We start from the raw sequence: 8,637 nt of genomic DNA, 5'->3' as shown, positions 1-8,637 counted from the left end.
GCACCTGCTTAAGGCACAGGATGTCTCTGAGAAATTGGTATTCATGTCTTGGTGATGATCTTCAGCTATCCATGACTAGCCTCTCATTTACAACACAAACAACTCTTTTAAAAAGTATAAAATTAAACAAAATTCTGTTTTGTTAGCCATCCCATTTTTGGAACTTTGTTGTAACAGTTCTAAGAAACTATTAGTATGAATAAGCTCCTTGGAGGTAAGGATTTTTCTGTTGGGTTTTACTTCTGAACACAACCTGGTTACAAAGACTTTGTTGTTATAATCATTACATAACTTCCATGTTTTTATTAATGTAATCTTTAAACATTTTCACAAACATCTGTGAGTTATTTCAGATAAAGAATTTTTTATTTTTTGCTTGTACTTTTCTTTGTTAGGTCATATAGTTGAGTGATGATCTAAAATTCCAATTAGAGTTTATATGGTTTTTCAATATTAAAGTTTCCTTTCTCTTCTTTCCTCTCCATCCTTCTCATTCTTCCTTCTGTTCCTTCCTTCCTCTCTTCTTTTATTTCTTCCTTTCCTTTCTTTTTCATTCTCTACTTCTGTCTCAGTTGCTTTCTTTTTAACAAGACTAAAAAAGAGTGAATTTACATTTACAAATATTAATGAGTTATAATATTTTTAGCATTGTTGCTAAGCTGCAATAACACGAAAACCTTCTTTAATTTTTCCATATCTAGTAAAAAAGCAAGTCAATTTTTCTAATCAAATGGCTATGGCCAATAACTTTCTGCATAATAAAAAGCCTATAACTTGAAATTGCGTAATTTAGTTCACTACTATGTCAATCATATTTAAGCAACATATTGCCAATCCTCTCAAACTTTTTATTAGGAATGAATGTTACTGCTTCTTTGTTCATCATTTGAGTATGTCCTATGTAATATTTTGAAATTCTTGTATATCATTCCTAGAATCAAAATTTAATTTTTAAGCAGCCCAATATGTAATGTATCAATTTAGTCAACACCGTCTATCCTTAAAGAAAGTAAATGTCTTATAAGAAGAATGAGTAGATATTTTTAAAATAAGTGTTAATTAGTGGGAAAATCATCATCTGTTTTAAGTAGATTGCACTTCATTTTCCCTTAACAGCATTCAGTATAATTTATCAAATTTCTATTTTGTCATGGCCAACCCATGTTTGTACTTAAACAACCAAGTTCATCTTCCAATGTGCCATAATAACTACAGTAGAGACATATGCCAAATATTTAAATCAGCCAAGTGCAAACATTTAGCACATTTCTATTTTATCTAGCTAAGCTTTCTTTTTTTTTTTTTTCATTATACTTTAAGTTCTAGGGTACATGTGCATAACGTGCAGGTTTGTTACATATGTATACTTGTGCCATGTTGGTGTGTTGCACCCATCAACTCGTCAGCACCCCTCAATTCATCATTTATATCAGGTATAACTCCCAATGCAATCCCTCCCCCCTCCCCCCTCCCCCCTCCCCATGATAGGCCCTGGTGTGTGATGTTCCCCTTCCCGAGTCCAAATGATCTCATTGGTCACTTCCCACCTATGAGTGAGAACATGCGGTGTTTGGTTTTCTGTTCTTGTGATAGTTTGCTAAGAGTTTGCGTCCTTTGTAGGGACATGGATGCAGCTAGCTAAGCTTTCTACCATCAATTATTAGAAACAAGTGTCTATACGTTATGGATGCTTAATTCATTTTTTTGGATATTATATTAGTTGCACAGAAACTGCTATGTTAAGATGAATTTTGGACATCTTGACATAAAATGTTCTACCTGATTTTTGTATTACCTTTCATGCCTACAGAGATTTACATTTATTATTATTGTAGAATACCTGCAGATTACCTTTGAATATCTAACAGTGACATGTGCTTTTGATACATTACAAAAGTGAGATTTAATAGTCTTGGGAAGCTTAAATTGTATTAAACTTTTATTAACTAAGGATTTTCTCTATGTAATTGAATAACTCAAAGATCTGATGGCTAACACTACATAACAAAGATTAAATCTTCATATTAAGTTAAAAGTAACTTTCCTATTTTGAGTAAAAAAAGTAAGTAAAAATAAACTTTCAGTAAACATCATTTAATATTTGTTGTTTGGAATTATATTTACTTATAGCACTCATGACCCAAATAATCCTTTGTAAATATTACTTAGAAGTAGTTGTCTTCTTTGAAAGTAGTTTTGTAGTATAAATTCCGATGCACCATATGTTAGGTCATTCTTGCATTGCTCTCAAGAAATACCTGAGACTGAGTAATTTATAAAGAAAAAGAGATTGAATTGGCTCATCGTTCTACAGGCTGTGCAGGAAACATGGTGCTGGCATCTGCTTGGCTTCTAGGAAGACCTCAGGGAGCTCTTACTCACCGCTAAAGGTGAAGCGGGAGCAGGCACATCACAAGGCCAGAGTGGGAGCAAGAGGGAAAGTAGGGGGAGGTGCAATGCACTTTTAAACAACCAGATCTTGAGAGAACTCACTCATTCAGGACAGCACCAGGACATAAGGGATCCTGCATATGATCCAATCACCTCCCACCCGGCCTGACCTCCAGCATTGGGGATTACATTTCAACATAAGATTTAGAAGGGACACATATCCTAACTATACCATATCATAAGAAAAACAAATTCATTTTTATTTTATATCAAGACATTTTTACTTATTCATGAGTAAATAATATTTTTATATTTTAATGAAACTTGTATTACCATATTTTAAGACTTCCAATTTTTAATTGACTTTTAAATAAATAAAGTCACATGCTGCCTTATTATATTCATTGCACTCTCTCAGTGCATTTTATATGACTTAAATTCTAACTTATATATAGGAGCCAATAAAAGCCTTTGCAAAACCTTAAGGTGTTCAATTGGCTGATTAATTTTTGAAGTGTTATATTAAGATGCAATTTTATCACAAGATAGCAAATTTACTTATGAATTACTAAGTGCCTTTTAGAAATGAGTTTTTTTCTTTTTTTTTTTTTTGGGGGTACTCAGTTTCAGCCAGGAATTACATATATCCATGCATATTGAGCACGTATAAAATGAAATAATAACATTAATACTACTCCTATAGCATTTTTTAATGGATTAAATTCTTTTAATATGAGATGAGCACTTCCCTTACTTTTTCCCATTACTCTTTTAATCTTCGTATTTTCTTTTTCTTATCTTTTCTTTTTAATCTCTTAACATTTATTAGTTAACCAGTATTAACACAGGCATTGATGTCAGTCATATCTGAGCTTCCATGTTTTCTCCACCAGCATTTACCTGTGTAACCTGGAAAAGTAATGTTGTCCCTATGCAATAAAAAGTTATTTAAAATGGAAATAATTATAGATTCTAACTCAAGTGGCTAGGAGGAATATTGTAAAAATGTATACAAAATATATTTTACACACATAGACAACATTAATGTATTAACATATATTGAATGCATTATGTATTAAAATTAATGTCAGAAAGCGTCATCTTGTGTGTGATAAATAGGTCTTTCATATAACTTATCAAATATTGATGATAGTGTTGAGATGGGTAATCATTTTACAGACTCTTCCATGAGACAATAACTTGATATATACTACCCAGTTCAATCTTAATGTCACCCTTTAAAGGTATTTCTTATGACTATTTCATAGGAGAAGCTTAGAGAGGTAAATTGACAATCTCATGTCACACAGCTACAACATAATAAAGCTAAGTTTTAAATCTATACTGTATTAAAAATACCATGCTTTTTCCAAATGGTGAGGTATTTTCCATTAATTTAAATTAAATAGCAGTATTATAAAGAAGAAAAATATTACATGCACACAGATATTCACATGCCTATAGGATATCAGATGTGATGGGGTACTGTTCACATACCTCATTTAAGTGTTATGGAATAACAAAAAGACAGTGAATGTTTATATGTATATAGTTTCTGCATTCTCCAAAGCATAATCGTATTGTTATCCACAGGGAGGAGCAGGTAGCTGTTGCTATACTGGGATGATTTGATAGTCATGGGAGCAGTACCTTCAAAAGGAACTCTTTTTTACTTGTGGTTTGGCACTGGAGGCAAACTCATGGAAAGGAGATCCATACAAAGGGCACAGTACTTTCTAAATGGGATAGTGTAAATTTAAGCAGGAAGGGAATTGGGGTTGAGGAAATTGGAAGGATCAAACCAGAGACAGTGTGGTCTCTGGCAGACAAGCACAAACTGATATCTGATATCAGTGATGGGCATCCAGGACTATTTTAAAATCAGAAATCCAAAAGACATTTGGAATTGAGGAAAGTCTCTCAGATATTAGCAGGGGTTTTACTACATGGTGGAGAACATAGTATTTTTGAAGGAGAATAGCAAGAATTATGGACGTACTGAAAATAAATCACTGGAACAATTCATTGGTATAGAGAATTAACACAAAAAGGCCAATGAGACCTCAATGACACCAGCAGAATGGGAGCATAAGATTGACATGCAAGTTGAGTAGATACAGTGTTAGTTAAAAGTCCTTGATTTATGCTTTCTTGAGCTAATGTTCGGCCTGGGATCTGGATGAGATAGATGCTATTTATAGCCAGCCTCATTCTTCTATGAGAAAAATAAAAGAGTCCCATTTTCTTCCGTACGCAAGCTATAAGTACTGAGCCTCAGACAGGTTACTTATCAAAAATAATTCCATCACCAATTTGTACCCCAGTAATCTGTGAGAGTTTTTAAAGCTTTGGCCTCTTATGTGTTCAGGAAGAAAAATCTTTCAGGCTCTTCTGGAGCTTTCCCATTTTCCTTGCATTTGATGCTTTTGTTGTCAGCCAGCAATAGCCTTAGTCACAGCAAATTCTCTCTGCCACTTCTATTCTCCCATCTGAACCTAGAGGAGCTCTCCGTTCTCTTCTGCAGTCCTCAGTACAATCATGAATTGTCTCCTAATTCTCCAAAGCACAAGCTGATCTGTGGATGTAACTTTTAATGAGGATATTCTTACAGTCCAGTGAATAATATAATGAAGAGTGTTCATTCCCCACCTCTTGCATACATAAGAATCATCTGGAGAGCTTATTATAACAAAGATTCCTAGAACCCACTCTAAACAATTTTGATTTGATAGGGCTGGGTTGACTCCCAAATATTACATTTCTAATAAGCTCCAGATGATGCTTGTAGTCCACAGACTTTACTCGATGTAGTAAGGATAGAGAAAACTACGGCCTAAGCTAAGCCATAACTATCTTTTTCCCTCACTTTAATCTACCCTTAAATTGGACAGGACCTGATGAGATCCCACTTCTAAACAACCAGTTTTCTCTCTTATTGATGATGCTAGAAAAACACAGATAAATATGTTGTCCTGAGAGTCCTCTTTCTACTTCATGCAAAGACTCTATCCCCAGTGCTTCATGTATTGCCCCAAGATTATCATTTTCTAAAGATTAATTCTAGTAAAATGTTTAATTTCCTTTAGGGAAACTCCTTCCTCTAAAGGATGCAGTCGATTACTGTAGTTGAGTAAGACAGACATAGATATTTTTGTCATTGATATCATTTTATTTCATTTATTTGAGTAAATACTTGTATAAGACTTACCATGTGCCTTTATGCATTATAAAAAGATTAATTCATTGAATCCTCATAAATGTCTTACAAAGTAGATAATGCTATTAACCTTCTTTTCAAATGTGGTAGATAAAATGCAAAAGAGAGATTATAACTCCCAACCTCATATAATTAATAAAAAATAATGTGGTCTGGTTCTAGATCCCATAGTTTTAGCTACCACCTTATATTCTGTTTCCATTTTGCATTGCAGCTACTCAAAATCTGTATTATTTTTTTTCCAAGCTTATGTTATTGTGTTAGAAGGTAAGTGAAACATTCGTGTAGAATTTAGAATGGCAATGACATGAGAATCAGAGGACAAACTGGCAAAACAAGAGGCAAGGCAGCAAGTGGAAGTCATATCTCTGGCAATGTTAATGCTGAGCTTTTCTTTGAAGGGGTCATTGTGACACAAGGTGTAAAAAGAAAGATGGATCTCAGCTTCAGCCACATGAATGCATGTAAGTAAGGCCAGAGAATGAAGTGTAAACTGCTTCTGGAAAATGTAGGGATTACCTTGGGGTAGGGGAGGATGGCTGTGAAGTCACAACAGGAGGAACCAGGGCCACAGAGTCTGACCCAAGGCTATGTGGACAGCAATAGTTGCCAACAAATTCCATCTTGGATTTCTAAATGAACATCCCCAAGAGAAGTCTGGATACAAAACTGCAGGTGCTAAAAGGGCAAAAGAAAAAGGAGAAACCAAGGAATACAGTTAAAATGACTGGAAAGTGAAGGCAGAAAAGGAGCACGAATGGCCTTGGGTGAAAAAGAAGAATTTCCTGAACTTCTGTTTAGTCATCCCATACATTATGTGTGGCCTGTAGTTTGGGGTATTACAAATTTGTTTTGTTGTCTTTAGTGTGTGGAAGAATGGAAGAAGAGAGTAAGATCGTTAACCTATTACAGAAAAACAGAGGGATGCTGACCCTTCCCTCTCCACTACCTCTGTATCTCCAGCGTGTTTGTATTTCCCATCTACGGACTGAATGCTGTACTTTCAGACCTACTGCCTTTGCTTTCTAAATCTGGGCCATAAAATGCTTGACTGGATTTTATCTCCAGACTTCATCCTCAACCACTGTCGTATGGCCCCACTTGAACATGTGTTGGATTTATTCCGAGACTAATCTTGACCCAGTAAGTCCCCTTTTCTTAACTTTCTCTTGCCATTCATGGAAATGATTTCTAATACATATTTTTAAGGAAGACAAGAAAAGCACATGGACAGTAGATTCAGGACAACTCAAACACCAAAGATTTGAAACACAGGAAACTCTATTCAGCTCTTGCCCCTCCAGTACAACCTTGGGAAACAAGGACTATTGAACAGATGGAGTGTGATAAGTAATGATTAAGATGGAAATTTCTTTACATAGAAATTCCATCCCTCATTCCCCAATTCCTAATATTATATGTCTACCAAATTGCTCTACCCTTATTGCATACTACATTTATTATATCGGTGGCCATTCATTAACATTTTTACATAATTTTACTGCAACGTACATAGGTTTTGTCATCAAGAAGACCTGGTTTCAAATACTGGGTCCATCACTTCTTTGCTTGTCTCTTTTCCATTTTCAATTTACTCACTTATAAAATGGGATGTGGTGAATCTTACTTAGATCATTGTGGGTTTTTAAGGATGGTATGCATGATGCCATTTATTAAAGGGACAGACATAGAATGAGATATCATTGGCCAAATACCTGTGACTTTTCTGCTCTTATTTGTGAATGTGATGTGAAGAGTTACGATGGCTGTCTGGTGATATATGGTGTCATATCTAAGGACAATAACCAAGGATGTCAGTACTGACAGATAAGAGACAGCCTAGATATTGATGATGATATATTTGAATTTTTGAACAAATCCCAGACCAACCTATCTTAAAAGTTATAATATAACCAAAAGGAATTCTTATGATGCTGTAGCTACCACTAGTTGGGTTTTCTGAATGTAGTCCAGATTCCTTTTCTGATAAGGTTGAAAATAGAACTTGTTACTTCACAAGGCATTAAACAAATGTGAACATGCAGTGAAAAACAGAGAGTACAGGCAGTGATGGTGGAATTGTTTTTATCAGTAGTATAACTCCTATCGTGATTACTTACCTAACTCAGAGACTAGTCAGCAGTGCCTTTAGACATTTAATGAGTAAGGGACTTATGACAGTGGATCAGAAGCTTAAAGAACCATGAGAAGTGTTGAGGGTGAAGTGACAAGGAAAATCTCACCTGGATTTCAGAAAATCAAAAAAAGGGATAAAATCAAATTACATTTTTCACTTATTTATGCCAATATTTTTTCTTAGAATACAGATGTTGTCAACTTTATTAGCAAGAACAATCACCCAGCTAGTAGATTAATCTCTTTCGTCGTCGATTTCAATATTATGAGGATTCCCAAATGACAAATAGCAATTTTAAATTCCAGTTCAGAGGGACTATTATTGTGACTACTCAATAAAATATTCCATATATGGTTTTATGGGCTGTTTGTCCAAATTGGCATGTTTAAATACTGACCATCGATGTGATGATATTGGGAGATGGGACCTTCGAAGGTAAAACTGGGTCATGAGGGTGAAGTGTTCATCAGTGGAATCGGTGCCATCATATGGAATCTGTGCCATCATAAAAGAGGCCAGAGAGAACGCTCTAGCCTCTCTCCACTGTGTGAGGTAACAACGAACAGTCAGTAGTCTACAGCTCGACAGATGGCCTTCACTCAAACCAGATAGCACTGGCACCTTTATCTCACATTTCCAGAATGTAGAATTGTGAGAAATACATTTCTGTTGCTTACAAGCCACCTAGTCCATGGTACTTTTTTTTATAGCAGGCCAAGACAACTAAGACATACGGAAACTAAAATTGTAAACCAGTAAAGCCCAAGCTGTAAGAAAAGCAACAATTTTAGCCTCATAGTGGAAAGGAGTTACTCCTGTTTCCACCCCTTGAGTCTTTGACCTGTGTGTTCTGGCTACGGGAGAAGCAGTACACATATTGGACACAGGTTCT

At 35.2% G+C, this 8,637-nt stretch overlaps 1 long non-coding RNA gene across 2 annotated transcripts; it reads right to left on the bottom strand.

Annotated features, from left to right (window-relative positions):
* Positions 1 to 531: 531 nt before the first annotated feature.
* LOC117063394 lies at positions 532 to 8,217 on the bottom strand. 2 transcript variants are annotated; one of them, XR_004428900.1, is made up of 5 exons: positions 8,143 to 8,217; positions 7,729 to 7,851; positions 7,324 to 7,400; positions 6,128 to 6,286; positions 532 to 592 (listed from the first exon to the last, which is right to left on the bottom strand). It is a non-coding gene; the product is annotated as an uncharacterized LOC117063394 (long non-coding RNA). The 2 variants fall into 2 exon arrangements; XR_004428901.1 differs by lacking the exon at positions 7,324 to 7,400.
* Between the last annotated feature and the right edge of the window lie 420 nt (positions 8,218 to 8,637).

Source organism: Trachypithecus francoisi, unplaced genomic scaffold (genome assembly GCF_009764315.1).
Source record: "Trachypithecus francoisi isolate TF-2019V2 unplaced genomic scaffold, Tfra_2.0 Lachesis_group18, whole genome shotgun sequence".
NCBI classification, from domain to species: Eukaryota; Metazoa; Chordata; class Mammalia; order Primates; family Cercopithecidae; genus Trachypithecus; species Trachypithecus francoisi.
Note: the sequence above shows the minus strand (reverse complement) of the source record. Positions and strands in the feature narration are given on the sequence as shown.